We start from the raw sequence: 20,220 nt of genomic DNA, 5'->3' as shown, positions 1-20,220 counted from the left end.
TGCTTCAAATGGGCACAGGTTCATTTTGGTGGCCATTGACTACTTCACAAAATAGGTAGAGGCTACATCCTACAAAGTTGTAACCAAGGAAATTGTCCCAGACTTTGTCAAGGATCATATTGTTTGCCGATTCGGAGTTCCCGAACTCATTATCACTGATAATGCCGCTAATCTCAATAGTGACCTGATGAAAGCCATGTGTGAAACCTTCAAAATCAAGCACAAAAACTCTACAGCATATAGGCCTCAAATGAATGGAGTTGTGAAAGCTGCTACCAAGAATATCAAGAAGATATTAAGGAAGATGGTAGAAAACTACAAACAATGACACAAGAAGTTACCCTTTGCCCTATTGGGGTACTGCACTACAGTCCGCACGTCAACTGAGGCAACTCCCTATTTACTAGTTTATGGTACCGAAGCTGTCATTCCAACTGAGGTAGAAATCCCTTCTTTAAGAATTATACAAGAAGCCAAACTCAGCGATGCAGAATGGATAAGGAGTCGCTATGAGGTATTGGCCCTTATAGACGGAAAAATAATGAACGCAGTATGTCACGGTCAGCTTTATCATAACAGAATGTCCAAATCTTTCAACAAAAGGGTCAAACCAAGACAGTTTGCACCGGGACAGCTGGTGCTAAAGAAGATCTTCCCACATCAAGATGAAGCCAAAGGGAAATTCTCTCCCAACTGGCAAGGTCCCTACATGGTTCACAGGGTGCTAACAAGAGGAGCCTTGCAGAAATGGATGGAGAAGTCTGGCCAAAACCAATAAATTCAGACGCAGTCAAGAGATACTATGTTTAAACTGTTTACATTTCTTCATCTTATGTAATTGAACTACGCTTAACCTGATTCCTATTTAAGAGGGAATACGTAGGCAGCCCTGTGGGTTCGGTCATATCTTAATAAAATTTTCATTTTTCCCAGCACCAGAAACTGGGGCAGAATTTTGAGGAGGACCCTCAAAATTCCGGAGCAAGTCCAGCCAATGCTAGCATATGCTAGACAGTCAGAAATTGGTTAAGAAACTAGGGCAGAATTTTGAGAAGGATTCTCAAAATTTCGAAGAAAGTTCAACAAGTTTCGTCACTCGCAATTGGCCGAAGAATCATTTCCCAAACTGGGGCAGAATTTTAAGGAGGACCCTCAAAATTCTATAATAAGAAGAGTTGCAATGTCTCTAAAATGTGTTATAGTCACTAGTTCATCCAAAATTACTTGAAATCTCACTATGAAAAATAACTTCATTTTTTTATCAATAAATGCATATTTTCAAAAACTCTATTTTCGTGACAGTCAGGTGCTACCTAGGGCAACTCAAACAAGGCCTCCAAAACAGAGCGAAGCAAAGCTAGCAGACGAAGGCACGAACCAACCTCCCCTTACAAAACCTACGATTTTCTTTGGAAGCAAGCATGGTGAACATAATAGAAGCATTCAACATACAGATACCAAAGTCCTAACGATCAGGCTACCAAACCCAAATATATCTCCAGCTAAGAACTATTCCATTCTTATTTGCTCTTGCATGAGGCTAAGCCTTGTCTCCATATTTACATAAGGCTAAGCATTGCCTTCTCTCTGCATGAGACTATGCCCTGTCTCAAATCTTTGTATGAGGCTAAGCCCTACCTCCATATTTGCATAAGGCTAAGCATTGCCTTCTCTCTGCATGAGAATAAGCCCTATCTCAAATCTTTGCATGAGGCTAAGCTCTTCCTCCATATTTCCATAAGGCTAAGCATTGTCTTCTCTCGACATGAAACTAAGTCCTGTCTCAAATCTTTGCATGAGGCTAAGCCCTGCCTCCATATTTGCATAAGGCTAAGCATTGCCTTCTCTCTGCATTAGACTAAGCCATGTCTCAAATCATTTCATGAGGCTAAGCCCTGCCTCCATATTTGCATAAGGCTAAGCCCTGCCTTCTATTTACATGGGAATAAGCCCTGTCTCGAATCTTGAATGAGACTAAGCTATGTTTCCATCTGCATGAGGCTAAGCATTGCCTCTATATCTGCATAAGGCTAAGCTCTACCTTCCATTTGCATGGGACTAAGCTCTGTCCCGAATCCTGTATGAGGCTAAGCCCTGCCTCCATTTTGCATAAGGCTAAGCACTGACTTCCATTTTCATGGGACTAAGCCCTATCCCAACTCTTGGATGAGACTAAGCTCTGTCTCTATCTGCATGAGGGTAAGCCCTGCCTCCATATCTGCATAAGGCTAAGCTCTGCCTTCCCTTTATATGGGACTAAGCTCTGTCCCGAATCCTGCATGAGGCTAAGCCCTGCCTCCATATCTGCATAAGGCTAAGCTCTACCTTTCATCTACATGGGACCAAGACCTATCCCAAATTTTGCATTAGGCTAAGCTCTGCCTCTTATTTGCATAAGGCCAATCATCGCCTTTATTTGCCGAGACTAAGCACTGTCTCTTCGGCACTATCTATTTGCTTCTCTGTTGGGCTAAGCTCTAACCTCAACCTCACAAGACTAAGCCTTGTCTTGTTGATTTTAGCATTATATTATTGCATCTCATGGGCTGAAATATCGCCAACTTGTCCAAAGGCATCATTGTCTAAAGGAATCATCCTCATAGCCGGAAGACACCATGTCATGGCCTGAGGATCTCTCAAATTTGCATATCATTATTCAAAGGTGTCATGGTTTGGAGGCACCATTTTCATGGCCCGAGAACATCATTTCATGGCCTGCGAATCCCCTACTAAACAATTCATGGCCCAGGACATCATGGTCTAAGGACATCATCCTCAATCGTCCAAAGACAATTCTCATGGTCTGAAGGGAATCTGCATCTTGTTTAAATTTCCGCACAAATATATACTTGTAGTATCTCTTTACTTGTAGGCGATCCGACAAGCTACCGTTACCCCAACAGGAGCAATCTCGCTCCAGTTCTTTCAAATTATCTCAAATCTGACCGCTCACCATAACCATTTTTCCACCCATTCCAAAGTCTCATGTCCGTGCTTGTGATAACTTCATCGGTATATTTCGCCGATGAATCCAGAACTACACATGGACTGATTCCTATAAAACCATGGATATATAGGAAGATCAAAGACCAGGGTTTGGCCTCTATTTTCAAAATATCTCATTCAGTCAAAATTGGTTATCATTTCTTTACCCGAAAACTCTTTCACCCTTCCCGGGTAAAGAGGGGCAGTTGTTGATACCCAATTTTTCCCTACAATATTTTTCAAAATGCATATATACCTCCAAAACTACGCATTAGCATCAATTAATATTTTTCCATAATTTCTGCATTTTAAGGGTTTTAATTAAATTACCCCAGTATTTTATTTATAAAAACAATTAATAATTGCATCATAAAAAGTTTTATAACAATTTTGTGGTTTAATTTTATCATTTATATTTGTACTAAGTTTTAATTATCGCACAAATAGCCACATTTCCATTTTTTGGGGTTACAATTGCAATTAGTTTGCAATTATAGCCCATGCATGCATTATTACATTACTTTACCAGAAAATAGCCTTTTATATTTTTTAAATACTAAGCAATTATTTTAAAACATTTCTAGGCATGAAAATCATTTTTATAATCTGTTAATTATTTTTAAAAATATTTTTATCAATAAAATTAGTATTTAACAAATGGCCCTTTTTATTTTCGGACCTAGCCAAATTAAACACCCTAAATTCGGTCCCAATTCAATTAAAACCGGCCCAAATCCACCCCAGCCCAAACTAATTAAATTCAACCCGCCGCAACTCCAGGATCAATCGTGACCGTTGATCTCTAAGATCAACGGTCCGTATCATTCCTTTCTTTTTTTAATTTCCAAATACCCCTAACCCTAGTTCATTTTACACAAAACAGCCGCCCTAAATTACCTAACCTCTCCATCTCTCTTTGAGACCCAACCCTAACCCTAGTCGCCGCCACCCAAAATCAGCCCTAATATCTTCGATTCCTACCCGTTCCATGGATTTTCATGGTAGTTTGAGACTTCTACTAGTCTCCTACTTCTCTTGGTTGCTCGATTTTGTTATTTCATGGAAATATCTCGAAGAGATCTAGCCAGATCTTGTTCGAGACTCTTCGAGGATCCGCCTATGGCCTGTGAGTGTTACTATCTCGATGTTTGTGGTTCAAATCTTTTGTTCAAGGCCAGATTCTCTTTACCCCTTTCCTTTTTCTTCAAAACCCTAATTTTGGACATGAATCCATCTAGATCTGAAGTAATTCTGAGTCCGTCAACAACTTTTCTTTAAAAGTTCTCGTATTTCTTTACTGTTAATTGATTTTTAAGCACTTTGTTATATTAGGGTTTAGTTTTCTCGTTATTTGTTGGTCGGACCTTTGTGTTTGAAGTAGTTTCGAGATTCCATGACCATTTCTTTAAGATTCTCCTGATATTCCTACTATTAATCAACCCTAAGTATTTTTTTAAATTTTAGGGTTCCACTTCTGTTTTTGCAAAAGGTTTTTTGTGATTCTTATGTTTTGTTTAATCTTTCTCGCATGGTTATGAGCCTGGTTCAATTTCTTGACTGCTCATTGTGTGACTTCAACATTTTTGTCCGTTATTGTTTGAATAATTGACTGATTAACTAAATTATCTCGGGTTTCATTGTTTGCTAAAATAATTTACTGATTTCTGCTTGTTTTCCTTAATGAGGTTCCTAATTGGCGTCTCTTGCCTATTTTATGAGTTGATTGACTCTTGATTAGTCTCTAATTACCTATGATTGCCTTATTCGTGTGATTGATTGCTTGGTTTATGGGTTCTAACCCTAATTGGCCGTTAAACCCACTTCTTGCCTTATTTGAAACTCAATTAGAGTTATTTATGGGTATAATCCCCTAATTTTCTGTCCCTATCAAGCTTGATTGATTATTGATTACTTTCCTTACCTTATTTACAATATTTACCTGCTTTGCCTTATTTACTTACACTATTCGACTCCTATATATACACTCTCATTTTACCTCTCGTACATGGACAATAGTCCACACACACAGACCTAAGGAAAAATACTTAAAATTCTTACTCTCTCTCTATTGCAATCTACTGCTACTTGTCTGTTGCACTATCTAGTCAGCTGGAAGCCAAGACTAGATCTTGGATCCTATTTACTTTACTCTCCTACTGCAAATTTCCAACTGGTATGCCTCCAATACTGCTATTCAATTAAACTATGTGTTTATTAGCATATCTACTTCTGTTCAATCTATGTGTTTACTAGCATGTCTACTTTTGTTTAATCCATGTGTTTACTAACATGACTGCTTCTGTCTAGTCTATGTGGTTACTCCTGTTCAATCTGTATGTTCAACAGCATGCCTAACTATGTGTTTCCTAGCATGTCAATTAATGTTCAATCTATGTGTATATTGCACTAGCATGCCTATTGCTGCCCAATACATGTGTTTACCACAATAGCATGTTTACTTCTTTTTTTTAATTAGAATTATGGATTTCTACTTTCAGTAAATTTGCATGTCTATTCATGTCTAAATTGGATCTATGTCTGTTACTTCCCACTAACCTTTTCTGTTCTAAATGTTCACAGACTCCTGACCAACACTACTCCCCAATCCCTGCTTCCCTTCTGTATGTGGTTGTTTGATCTTCAGTATGCCTTGCCTTGTGTTTGGTCACTTAGTAATAGCTAACTTAAGTAATCCCATTTTTGAATGTTGTTTGTTTGTTGGAACCTTTGTCTAAGTTCTAGGAATTGAATGACTTTGTTTGCTTTTGGTTTCCTGAAAGTCTAAAATTGTTGTTTCTCGAATCTACTCTTGCAAATCACTATCCACTTCAAATTCTTATAACATCTAGGGGCTAGCTATTCTACACTGCACAAGCTGTTGATCTTTAAAGGGGGCCTTAGTGTGAGCACTGCCCTAGGTCCTTGATGCCCTTGGGAACTTTGACACACTAAGATACCTTCCCTAGCACTATGAGATGTGGCATTTGAGACTGTTTGAAGGCCTGGTTCCCCAAGTTTTGCTTTGGGCCTATCTAGGTTCCCTATAGTATATTATTATCATTCCTATAATTTATTTTTATTTGGCTTGTAATATTAATTACTTTGTAAACATATATTGGGGAAATTAGTATACTGGGAGGGATTATTATATTATTTTTGTTGGGAATGGGTAGATATTATGCCTATAGGTTTTAAAATTAGTGTTTACATTCCAGAAACCAAGCGTGTAGAACATTGCAATGTTCATCACTTGTGTGCATCCTAGATATCATGACTATAGGGTTCAAATCCACTCATGCAATCAGAAATTATATCATTGTGTTGTTTGTCTGTTTGCATGCATTCTAGATACCATGCCTATAGGTTAAAAATCAATCTTACACTTTTAAATATCATGTCTATAGGTTAAAAATCAATCTTTGCACTTTTAGATATCATGCCTATAGGTTAAAAAATTAATTTCTGCATTTAGGAGCCATGTTAAATAGGTTCAGTGTATTCAACATTTAGAAACCATGCTTATAGGGTAAAATCAATCTTGCATTCTAGACACTTTGCCTGTAATTTAAAATCAATCTTTGCATGCCAACGAGGTTTTAAAACAAATCGCTGCATTTAGTTTCCATTGTCTAAAATTAGTCCCCACATCTAGACAGCATGCCTATAGGGTCTAACAAACCAAACTGCATGTTCAAAATTATTTACTGGTTTATTGTACTTCCGATTAATTAGATACCATGTTCATAGGGCATCCCTGATACATGTCTAGGCAAGCCTGTAGAGCGATTAAAATCCTGTAAACTATAAAATTGTGCTTTTGTTAACTATCCAGGTTTAGCAAGCCCCCTCTAAAATCAGTAGGCAATTGATTAGGTATTGGTTCCCTGCTTTAATAAAATTTGCATATGTTCTAATTTGTGCTCACCTAGATCCTGTTATTAGGATTCTTTTTTTTTAAAAGTGTCTGAAACATTGTTGTTTGAGACGAGCACTTGCTTGCTTTATTGGTGGGGGTAAAATGTGAGCTTTTTAACTATTCTATCCTTGGTCCAGTCCTACGTGTTTTGTTTGTCGCCTAGAGTTTTCTCCTTTTAATTACTGTAGGAGAGTCTAAATCTACCTTAACTAGAAGTCCTAAATACCTCCGGTACTATATAAGTAAAGGGACAGGTAGTGCACGCATAGGATACATCTTAAGGTTGCAAAAACGCTTTAGGCTACGACCAAGGGAAGGGTAATTGGGTAGTAAAGGATATGATAACATGTGCGCTAATGCCACGTGTAACCCCTCTAGTTGAGAAAAGTTTACCGAGTATTGTACAGATGTGATCCTATAGGCTAACAAACCTAGGATTTCCCTCATCTTATTTACACATGTGTGCTTAGATTGCTTATCTGTTAAATCTCCTTTATCTTATATGTGTGCTTAGACCGCCTACCTGTTAAATGACTAATTCCCAAAAAATGAGTTTGGTCGGGACCCACCGTTGTGGACCTCGAGGGGTGCCTAACACCTTCTCCTCAAGGTTATTTTGAGCCCTTACCCAAGTCTATGTTAATGCAAATCGGTTTCATGAGTTATTTGCTCTAGGTGCCCTAACGCACCTTAAATCCGTTAGGGGGCGGCTCTTCAAATTCAAATACCCAATTCCCGAAAGGAAATGAGTTATTCCCAATGAATGTTGAAACCCGGACTCCGCCAGAAAAAAGGGGGCTCGACAAGCGGACAGTAAGTGCTCTCTGGAATAATGCTAAAGTACGGTCATGCTGGAGCACTCCGAGCTGGCGGTGGTGCAGAATGCATGGGCCAACTAGACTAGACCCTCATGAACTGACCTCTGCCCCCAGGTGGGGCGCCACTGAATCCACCAAAATGTTGGGACCGCATATCCATCAGCGCAAACTCTCCGCTGCAGTTGCAAATACGCTCGATCCTCCGAGCTATATCCACAACCTGATAAAAGGAAGTCCCCATCTCTGCCTCTAATAACCGGGGGAACCGCGTACATCTGTAGCGTGCGTCCTCACCATCTGTGAGGGAATAAAAGAAGGATACTTAGCACCACATCAACTACACGATATGAGAAGAAGAAAAAGAAGTTTCTTAACACCTTATAGCCTCTTAAAGATAAGTACAGATCTCTTTGCACCGATCCACAAAACTCTACTAGGCCTGCTCATGACTCGTGAGACCTATGTGAACCTAGAGCTCTGATACCAAGACATCATGACTCAAAACCTATAACAGGTTACGATGGCGCCTAATGCTGCCATTTGGCAAGCCCATACGTGAACCTCCAATTTAATTATTTCTTTTCAACTTTTAAAAATAGTAAATTTCCTTAAATACACAAAATAAAAGTAAAATCTCATGGAATCGTACATACTTCTTTCCCAAAAAATATCAAGTGTGAATAATACATAAACCACGATGATAGTAGTAATAAGTACAACGGTGCATAAATGCTAGAAGCTCCCAAAACCTAGTGTCACAAGTGCATGAGCATTCTAGAGAATATACAAAACTACCACGACTATTGTTCAAAGTAATATAGACAGAAATAGTAAACAAGGTAGAGGGGGGCTCTGGTGCTGCAGATTGAACCAAGGCAAGCATCTCACCACTAAGTCTCCGTGGAAGTGCTTCTACACGCCCGTGTGACAACTTGAAGCACCTGTCTCAGTACCTGCACAATCAGTACAGAAGTGTAGCGTGAGTACATAAACACATAACCAGTAAGTATCTAATCTCGAAGAAGTAGTGATGAAGGGTCGACTTGACACTTACTAGTGGTCAAACAGTAATAAAATACATAAAGTAAACATGGAGGATGTACAACAAGTAGCAACAAAATAGATAAAATGTTAATAGTAAATTTCCAACACGGATCTATATCAAATCACTAAAATGTCATAACTAGCCTCGAATGCATGAATTCGGCTATTATAAAAAACCAAATCCAATCTCCAGTATTAAGCACAAGTCTGCCGAGGCCAACGGCCCGATCCCAAAGGAAAAGTGATACTTAGTACTGCTGGGGCGAACTATCCAATCTCATAAGAATAGTGTTACTATACTGCTAATGGCCCGATCCAATATGAGTACTTCCGAGGCGAATGGCTCAATCCCATAAGAGTAGAAAAATTACCTTGCTCGCGGGAGTACATGCGAGTCGAAAAGACATGGATCTATAGTTCATCAAGTATTTCATAATTTTTCAAAGTAAGAGGCTCAGTCAATATTTTATTCTAACCTCAATCTCAGTCATAAATTAAGAAAATCAAGTACGCAAGGTAATACAAATAGCACAATTAAGGCATGATGTGAATCTAAGTCTACCCGGACATAACATAAATATAGCTACGTACGGACTCTCATCACCTTGTGCGTACGTATCTCCCACAACAAGTAGCACACAACAATAAAACACTTGAGGGGATGAATTTCTTCTTACAAGGCCAGGCAAGAGACCTTACTAGAACTCCCTAAACGATGCCGAGCAATCCGAGACTAATTAAAAGTAGTATAAACTAATCAATATATGCTCAAAAGTTCATAATTTAACTATTAGACTATTTGCCAACCATATTCAGAAAGTCCATAAAAATCACCCTCAGGCTCACGTGCCTGAATTCTAAAACAATTTGAAGATAAATATTACCCATAACCTCAAAAACTCAAATATATAATTTATTCCTAATTTCATAATCAATTTCGTCGTCAAATCCCATTCTTACCAAACCTAGGTTCTAACAAAAATCCCACAAATTTTCTCTAATTCCATGTTAAATCTACTCATAATCTATGTATTAACTCAAGAATTGATAGGGATCACTTACCTTGTGATGTTGATAAAAAATCCCCCACAAAATGCTCTCAAATTCGTCCAGACTAAGTGGAAAATGAGAGAAAAAATACTAAGTCCCGTAATAAATCTAAGTCTGCCTAGTGACTCCTTTTTTGCGATCATGGAAAGTGCCTCACTATCGCAAACGCCAATCTGCCACTAACCAAAAACACTCTACGCGTTTGCGAGCAACTGGTCGTGTTCGCAATGAATCACCTCCCAGCCTTCCATGTTTGCGATACCATGGTCGCGTTCGCGAAGGCCAAATGCCTTCTTGCCGAGCTCCACCTTTTCCATCTTTCAGGATCACGATTAGGCCACCACGTTCACGTAGCATAGCCCGGCCCTTCTTCATGTTCGCAGACCACCTTTTGCGTTCGCGTAGAAAAATTAGCTGCCCCACCAAAATTGCTTCTTTGCGATCGCAAGGATAACCTTCACGATCGCGAAGCATACCCGTAGTTTTCAGCCAACTTCAACTTGCTCCAGGTGGTCCAAAACACACATTAGCCACCCAAGACCTCATCCAAATGTACCAACTAGTCCATAAACATATTGCAGACTTACTCAAAGCCTCGGAATACACAAAACAACACTGTAATAAAGAATCACACCTCAAAACCTCATTAATCATAATGATGCCAAATTTTATGCATAAGTCACAAATCACAATATGAACCTATTTCAGGGCTCGAAATCCAAACGAACATCGATAACACCAAAATCCACTTCAAGTAGGAAATTCAAAAACCTCCAAAATGTCAACTTTCAATAATAATCGCCGAAACACTTTGGGCCACCCGAAACATAATCAGAATATACGTTCGAGTCCAAAATCATCATACAAAACTAATTGGAACACTCAAATCCCGGTTCTGAGGTTGTTTACTAAAAATGTTGACTCAAATCAAACTTGGATACCTTAGGCTACTATTATAGAACTAAGTGTTCTGAATTCAACCCTAACCCTCCAAACCAAGCCAACCATCCCCATAAGTCATAAAACAGTAAAGCCACATACGGGAAGTCTTAAATAGGGGAACGAGGATCCATAAAGCAAATGACTGGTCAGGTCATTACAATCTTGCTAATCAAACACTAATGACAGGTTTTGATATCATGAACTTGATGTGATTTTTCTTTAGAAACAAGACGGCAACATGAGTTTGAAAGTAGTGCTTCAATTTTTAAATTCAGAAGACTAGAGATAAACATAACTTTTCAATTGGGTAATAATTCAGCTTGTTTGGTGTCATCATCCAACTCAAGTAGGAAAAAGAGTTTCTTTCCCCTTATTATTTTCTTGGGCCAACAATGCTTTAATAGACCTTTCTTGTGATGCAATGTATAATATCAATGGATTTATAGGTATAGGGGTTGCTAAAACTGGAAGCTTCATCAAGTAGGATTTAATTCTCTTTAAGGCATTGTTACACACATAGTCCCGCTTGAAAGGGAAACCTTTCCTCATGAGGTGATTGAATGGTTGACATTTCCCAGATAGATTCGAGATGAATCTCCTAAGATAAGCTAGCTTTCCTTATAAACTTTGTAACTCGGGAATATCTCGCAGCTCGAGTATTTTCAAAATTGCATCAACTTTGGCTTGATAAATTTCGGCCCCTCGATGCGGGACAATGAAACCAAGGAACATTCCAAAAGTAACTCCAAAGGTACATTTTAACTGATCCATCCTAAGTTGGTACCTCTAGAGAACCTCAAATACCATTCTCAAGTTTTTCAAGTGGCCGCTCCTCTTTCTTGATTTTACCACCAAGTCGTTAACATAGAATTCAACATTCTTATGGAGAAGGTCATCAAAAATATTCTGCATAGCCCTTTGGTTAGTAGCACCAGCATTCTTCAAGCCAAAAGGCATTACTTTTTATCAATAAATACCCTTGGGGTGCGGAATGCAGTAAGCTCTTCATCTTTTGATGCTATGTGAATTTGGTTATAGCTTGATAAACAATCCATGAATTATATTGCCTCGTACCTATTAGTAGCATTGATCATCGGCTCTAGAATAGGAAGCGGGAATTCATTGTTGGGACACGTATTGTTGAGATCCCTAAAGTCAACGCACACTCGAACCTGGTCATTCTTCTTCCTTATAGGGACAATACTTGAAACCCATGTTGGGTATTTAACTTCACGAATAAAGCCAGCTTCGATGAGTTTATTAACTTCAGCTTCAATCAGGGGAACCAAGTCCAGCCTAAAGCGCTTTTGAGCTTGTTTAACAATATGAGCACCATTCCTGACTGCAAGGTGATGGAATGCTACTTCTGGATCCAAGCCAGGCATCTTTTAATAACTCCAAGAAAAGACATCCCTATGCTCCCTGATTAACTCAATATAAGTGCTTTCTTTATTGACCACTAGTAAAGCACTTAGATAAGTGGGCCTCGGTTCTTCGTCAGTGCCAAGATTTTCTTCTTTCAAAGCGTCAACTGTTGTCTTTACCCCTTCTTCAAGTTCAGGCGGATCACCATTTGTATTTTTATATTCCTGAGGGTCTTGAAGGATATGTGATAACACAGTGAAACATCCTCTGATTTCTTGTCATCCTCCATTAGAGATAAAATACCATGCTCACCTTGTGTAGTAACATGATATGAAGAATCCACATTTCTTTGTCTCCATCACGTTCCTTAGTGTAGACCACAATGTATGTCTTTACCTTCAGTACCTCATCACACGAGACCTTGACTTTTGTTTGTCGCCTCATTCTAGATGGAACCAAACTTTGAAAATCCTTAGAGATCTTCTGGATTCTAGGCGAAATGGGTGTTCTTGTATTTTGATAATTTCTCCAGAACTTGTTCCCCTTCTTTAACGGACCCAATCTCTCAAATATGGAAGTCCTCATAATTGATTTTCCAAGTTGATCAAAGATAGAATGTTTGTTAGAAGTGACAGATTCATCTTCTATAATGATATAGTTATTACTTGCCCTTATTATAGAGATGTGAATTAGTGGAGGTTGCTTGTATTCCAGACCTTCACGTGGTTGCCTTGTAGCAGCTTCTGAAGGGAGCTTCTCTAATTTTGACAGCTGATTAGAATTATATTCGGCTTTTGCAAATAGCTTGTAAGCATTAGGATCAAAGCATGCAGTTGTACGCTTTGTAGGGAGTGCCACATTCTGCGAATGATTTTAGGCCACAAACCCTCCAAGTAGCATTGAAGATATCTTACTCCCTCAATTCGTTTGATCGAAAGAGTTAACCCCCTTAGAATAATGGTTTGGAAATTAAATGAATCACCATCCTCTTTCTTATTTTTAGGGACATAGCAAAGTACAAGAGTTACTTTCTTGCCATGAGACACAATGTTCCCTCTATGAGATTTATTTGAGTTAGAGTGTACCTCCTCAACAACAACATTGGTTTTGTCGGCCACCATCTCAGCTCTATCAGTCGTAGACTCGTCATTTTTTTCATTCATGACATCATCAACTTTTAGCTCCTTCCCAATTCGGTTCTTTAAGTAGAACTTTGCGTTGGTGAAGTGTGACTTAGCCTCGGTAAATGGCTTGTCACCAGAAACTATCATTTTCTCGACTTCACCCTCATAGTACTTCAAACATTGATGGTAGGTATATGGAACACATTTATCTAATGTATCCAAGGCCTTCTAAACAAGACATTGTATGAAGTCTTTGCATCAATCACATGCAACAATGCACTTGATTGCATATCTTCAATGGTGATTCCCAACCTGATTGTGCCTATGGTTCTTTTCCCCCTTAGTTGAATCCTTAAATCATCACACGACTTTCCTAGAGTTCGTTTGCCAAGTTCTTTCACTGTACGAATTGGCAAGATGTTCATTAAGGATCCTCCATCAACCAAAATTCGATATAATCTTTCATGGCACATATAGACAACTAGGGATAATGGGCGGTTATGAGGAGTGTTACCTAGTAGAAGATCGTCATTTGTGGGCGTAACCTTTTCCTCACAAGCGCTTACTGTAATGAATCGGCCGGTCATTTTGAGAATTTACATCTCGTTCGGTAGCTTAAGGTCTCGAGCAACTTCCAATTGTGTATTATGACTTGCATGTATGGTCGGATTCGGTTTTTAGATGATTCGGAATTGATTTGGAGGAATGATTCTCGTTTTAGAAGCTTAAGTGATAAGAGTTTATAGAGTTTGAATTTTGTGTAGAAGATTCTAGAATGGTTTTTTGATGTTTCCAATAGCTTCGTATGGTGATTTTGGACTTAGGCGTATGTTCAAATTTAGGTTTGGAAGTCCGTAGGTTGATTTGATGCATTTTGGCAAAAACGGGAAAGTTAAAGGTTTGGAAGGTTGAAAGGTTTGACTAGGAGTTTACCTTGTGGATATCGAGTTCGGATTTCAATTTTGGGAGTTGGTATAGATCCGTTGTGTCATATAGGACTTGCATGAAAAATCTGACGTCATTCTGGGTTGATTTGATATATTTCGGCGCGAGTTGTAGAAGTTGAAAGTTCATAAAGCTTTATTTGAGGTATGATTCATAGTTTTGATGTGGTTTGATGTTATTTGAGGCCTCCATCAAGTCCGCGTTATGTTTTGGGATTAGTTGGTATGATTGGAAGGGTCCCAGGGTGTGTTTCGGACGAGTTTTAGATTAATTCCATATTTTTGGACAGACATGGTTCTAGTGTCTCGCATCTGTGCAAGTGGGAGCATGTGTGCAGAACCGCTTTTGCGGGAAATTATTTCGTTTCTATGATATTTTGCATAGTCATGCTTTCCTCTTCTGCGGGTGAGGGATCACAGGTGCGATGGTCGCATCTGCATGTAATGGGTCACAGATGCGAATGAATCTGCCTCTGCATTTGCGTGGGCGCTACTGCAGCGTCGTAGGTGCAACCTCTTTTGTGCAAGTGTGGTTGCTGGTCTTGTAAGTGGAAACCACAAATGAGGTTGTTGTCTTGCAAAACCGAGAGCGCAATGCGCTATTTTGTCCGCATATGCAAAAATCGCTAGGTAGCTATCGAAGGTTTGGTCATTTTTATCATCTCTTGAGTTGTAGACCTTGATTTTGGACGATTTCAGAGGGGTTCTTCACGATTTGAACTGGGGTAAGTTTTCTTTACCCGGATTTGATTATATCTCATGATTCCATCTTTGTTTTTTATTAAATTAGTGATTTAAATTGGAAAAATTAGGAATTTTTGTAAACACTTTCTAAAATTTAAAATGAGGATTTGAAGGCCGATTTGATGTCGAAATTGGATAATTTTTGGTATGGTTGGACTCATATCAGAATGGGTGTTCACATTTTGTGAGTTTTGATGGGTTCTGAGGTGCGGGCCCAGGGTTGACTTTTTAGTTTTCATTAAAGATCAAAGCTTTATTATCTGGAATTGTTTCCTATGGGTTTTATTTGTGATATTGAGTTATTTTAGCTAGATTTGAGCCATCCGAAGATTTGTTTCACACGAGAAGATCATTTTAGAGTATTGATTTGGCTTCTTTGAGGTAAGTATCTTGCCTAAATTTGTGTGGGAGAACTGCCCCTTAGGATTTGAGTTGTTTGTGCTATTTGTGTCATGTGAAAGCCGGGTACGCGATGTGACGAGTGCGTACTCACGCTTATATGTGAAAATTAACTGGTTTAGACTCTTAGGCTTCCTTCATGTATTTATTTGAAATTGTTAGCACATATCATATCTTTTATTTGTCATGTTTACTTCCATATGCTTTATTTGAAGTTGTTGTTACATGTCACATCCTTTACTTGTCATGTTTATTCTTATATGTTTTATTTGAATTTGTTACCTCTTTTATCATTACGTGACTTCCTATATTGTCGAGTTACTCTAATTTGAAATTGTTGTTACATGATACCCTTTGTTGTCGGGTTATTCTCATGCATTAGACATAGTTGCTAGTTCGTATCATCTCTTTCATTGTTAGCCTATTTCATACACTAGAATTCGAAGTTTGCTATTTCATAGAAATACCTTCATTATCGAGTTTCCCGGAAACAACCTCTCTACCTTCATGTGCAGGGGTAAACTCTGTGTACACTCTATCCTCTCCAGACCCCACCAGTGGGATTATTACTCGGTTGTTGTACCTTCATTATCGAGTTTATCCTTAAGCGATTAATTGAAGTTGAAGTTATTGAAAGGCATTAATTTATTTTAATTGAAGTTGTGATTAAACGGGGTGCTGTTCATTGTTGAGTTATTTTCCTGTCCATTATGTTGTTATTAAAATTCTATACACATTATGTTTGAGTCGTGGGCTATTTGCTATGGAAATATTGATATTGTTGGTTCTTTTGGAAAGGTTGTGGCCTATGGGCAATTGTGGTACGAGTTAATATGTTGTCTTATTGTGATGTTAGCACATGTGAATTTTTGTGTAGATTGGTTGATGTTTTGTGGAGAATTAGGGTGACATCTCATTTTTATTGTTATACGGGGCATAAGAGTGGCATCTCACTATTGTTGATTGTGCGGAGTGATACGAGTGACTATAGACATATTGTCTCGGGCGAAACGATAAGGGTGGCTATTATGTGGAGTGATATGGGTGGGTAATACGAATGGCTAATGATATTATCAGGGTGGAGTAATACGGGTGGCTATCAGAATTTTGTTAGGGTAGAGTGATACGGGTGGATATCAGAGAGATAAGGAAGGCAATGTCAAGGATGATGTGTGATGGCCTAGGGGCATTATGTTGATGATATTCATGTGATAGGGTAATTCCCCTTGTGTATGTCATACACCTTACGTGACTTGTTGTATTATTTTCAATGAGCTACTTGATGTTTTTGATATTACTTGCTGACTTGGGCTGTAATAGTACACTCGCACAAGCATACATCGTAGCATGCCACTTATACTAGTTTAGGAGTATGAAACTTAACGTTTATTGATCGTGCCCATGTATTATTATATTATCTGCTTTCATGTTGATATTTCGCCTATGAACATGCGGGCGGATTGTGATATTGAGCTTGTGACCATGTCGGGTGGATTGTGATAGCCTGTGACACGCCTGGCAGATTGCGATTGTGAGCTTGTGATCATACCGGGCGGTTTGAGATATCGGCATGTGAGTTGTCCATGCGGTTGTGATTAGAAATATGGGCACAAAGTGCTGTGAGTATATGATTATAGGTTGAGACTCGTGACTTTTGTTTATGAGATGAGGTATCTAATAGTAAATTCATTGCGAAACTTGTGTTAGAACGGCTTGATTAATTGGTTGTTGTTTGTTTCTCTTATTTGGTTTCAATTGGTACTTTCACGATGTTCTTATTACTTTACTATTTATATCACCTGTTGATTCTTGTTGACATTTACTGATTCTTGTTTTTATTATTAGCTTTATACTTCTATACTGCACATGTTATTTGACTAGTAGGTGTGCTGACTTGTACCTCGTCACTACTCCACCGAAGTCGGTCTTAATACTTACTGAATACCAACTATGGTGTACTCTTACTACACTTCTGCACATTTTTGTACCTATTCAGGTATTAGAGATATCGGACTCAGGCAGAGTTAGCTTATTAATCACGAGGATTCAAGGTAGAGTTGCTTGGTCGTCGCAGTCCCTTGGAGTCCTTTCCTTTCATTGTACTGTCAGTTTGTTACTTGAATAGTATTGTATTTCTATCTTTGAGATCTTTCCATATATTCAGCTAGAGTTCATGACTCTGTATTACTTAGTCTTGGGAGGTTATAGTGATCATTGATGCGTAGGCTAATTTCACATTTTTTGGTATTTTATATAAATCTCTAATTTAAAATATCATTGTTATATGGGATTAATTGTTGTATGTAAATGACTTACCTAGTCTTAGAGACTAGGTGCTATCATGGTGCCTAAGGCGGGATTTTGGGTCATGACACTAACTTCTTGAGGAATGGACTAGATGAGCTTTTCCGAAGATGGTGCCATTGGTTGGTCATCACTCTTTTCTTCACCTTTATCAGCATGGCAACAAGAGGCCTCAACATCGTCATGAGAAATCTTCGTGCGGAACTAACTTGGCAAGAACTTCTCCAATGTCACTTGCCATCGTGGCTTTTGAGGGTGGTGCACCTCCACTTTTGCTTTCCTCAAATGATTAACTAGATTCCGTTTTCTCTGTCTTTTTACCATCATTTTCCTTGTTGGTTGTACTTTTGATTTTTTTCTTGGGCTTCTTTTGTGGCACCTTCAATGAGTCACCAACGTCCAACCTTCATCATCATCAAGCTGATCAACTTCAGCTTTGTCGGTCTCCAGTAATTCTTCATCTTTAGTTTCTTTGAAACTACATAATTCACCTTCAATGAGTCACCAACGTCCAACCTTCATCATCAGATCATGGGCACGAGTTGCAGGTTCTTCAAATATACTAGGCTTGATACCTTACAAGATGTAGCACAGTCCTCAATGCATGCCTTAGATGCACATCTCTATGTCATAAGCTTTACTAAGCCCGTCTTTGCGGTTGAGGATTACATTCCTCCAGCAATTTACAAAGTCGATCACTGGTTCAACCTTCCCTTGACGAGTATTTGTAGTTCCACCTTGCTCACAGTATGCCTTGTGCTATAAAAACAATTGAGGAACTCTTGCTCTAGTTGACCCCAGATATTAGTAGATCCCGTCTCGAGGTCTGTATACCAATCAAAAGCATTTTCTTTTAGCGAGCAGACAAATTGCTTGACGAGGTAATCTCCATAAGTTCTAGCATTGTTGCATGTCTCAACAAAGTGCTCCACATATTACTTTGGATTGCCTTTACCACTAAATTATTGGAAATTTGGAGGTTGATAGCCAACAAACATCTTCAACATATCGGTCTTTGTAGTGTATAACTTTGCGTATGTAATGGAGGACTTGGAAGCAACTTTATACTTATGTTTGATAGCTCTTTCAATGAACTCCTTTAGTTAATTGATTGGAACCATCCCTTAAGATGAGACAAGGATAGCCTCATTCGATGTTACTTGTCTTGGAGGATAATCACTCTCTGGAACTTCTGGGAGCTTGCCGGGTGCATGGGTGGATTCTTCTTCCATCAAGATTCTTACCCTATTTGTTAGCTTGTAATTTTAGCATCTTGATTTTGCATGCACTTGGTCAAGCAAGCAATTGCTTCCATCAAGTTTGCTAGGTGTTCCTCCACATATAAAGTGTTTGTCACCATTGCTTGCATAATTGTTGTGGATAATGGGAATAATATGAATTGTCACATAGATTGATCCTTGATTGGCTCATGCTATGCGGTGTAAGTGGGGAGGATCCATCACTTGAAGTATCATCATCTTCTTTCACAGAAGAGTTCTTGGATCCGAAGAGGTTAAGCAGAGGTAGATTTTTTTAAATCTTTTTAGAAACATTGCTTCCTCCTTCATGTGCGTTTGTAGACGATCTTTCTCCTTTTGAGGATGAAGATCCAAAAACAGGAGTTGATGTGGACGAAACTTGGAGTGATTATTGTCATAAAGAGCGTACTTTGCTCCTTGTAACTGGTCCAAAGTTTCAAAGGTATATCAAGGATGCTTCCACATTAGCGTAGAACCTGGAATTAGCAGCTCCGGTGAAAACTGATCTGGAGTTGATTTTTTTTAAGCCATTTCAATATTCTTGAACTTTGGTGATTGAAAAGTTAAGATCAGAGGTAGAAATTGTCCCACTGGACGTGCTAGAATTTGTAGACAATAAATTGTGTCAAGAAAATAATCGAGAGCGAAAAATATTACAATAATTGTAGTATTTTATTTCAAATAATATGAGTGTTATAATCTCTATAAATCCTCTGATTCTTCTTTCCAATAATAACTAAAAGAGCCTTCTAGCTTAATCTTGAATTTTATATTATTTTAATCCAAGTGCTTGAGGTCTGATCTTGATTTTGGCTTATTTTTTAATCTAAGGACTTGCAGCTTGTTCTTGAAATCTTTGGCTTGATCTTTTAATCCTTAGAATACTTGAATGCTTGTAGCTTTTACAGAAATCTGCAGTATTTGATCCACAAGCTCTCTTTTGATTCTTGTTATAACTTCTGGTGTCTTTTTCTGAGTTATGAAGACCCCTATTTATAGTTGTGGAAGAGAAAAGTTGTGATGAGAACAAACTATTTCCGACCAATCAGATTGAAGTGTGACTAGGCCGCATTTAATTGGCCAGAACATGTCACTTGCACATGTGACGCGATTTCACTGGCATTTTGATCTGACTTGGCATGCATTGTCATTTTAACACGTGGCATGATCCTATTAGCTCTTACGTTTGACTTGTTGTGCCATGTCATTTCACACATAGCACCAAACTGAGCCTTTAGGAAGACGTCATTTGGGCTTAATGAAGTGGGCTCATCACTTGTAGCCCAATTAAATGAGCTAGCCTAATGAGTTTGGACTTATTTATTT

Source organism: Nicotiana tabacum, chromosome 11, assembly GCF_000715075.1.
Source record: "Nicotiana tabacum cultivar K326 chromosome 11, ASM71507v2, whole genome shotgun sequence".
Lineage (NCBI taxonomy): Eukaryota > Viridiplantae > Streptophyta > Magnoliopsida > Solanales > Solanaceae > Nicotiana > Nicotiana tabacum.
This window is presented reverse-complemented; position numbering follows the sequence as displayed.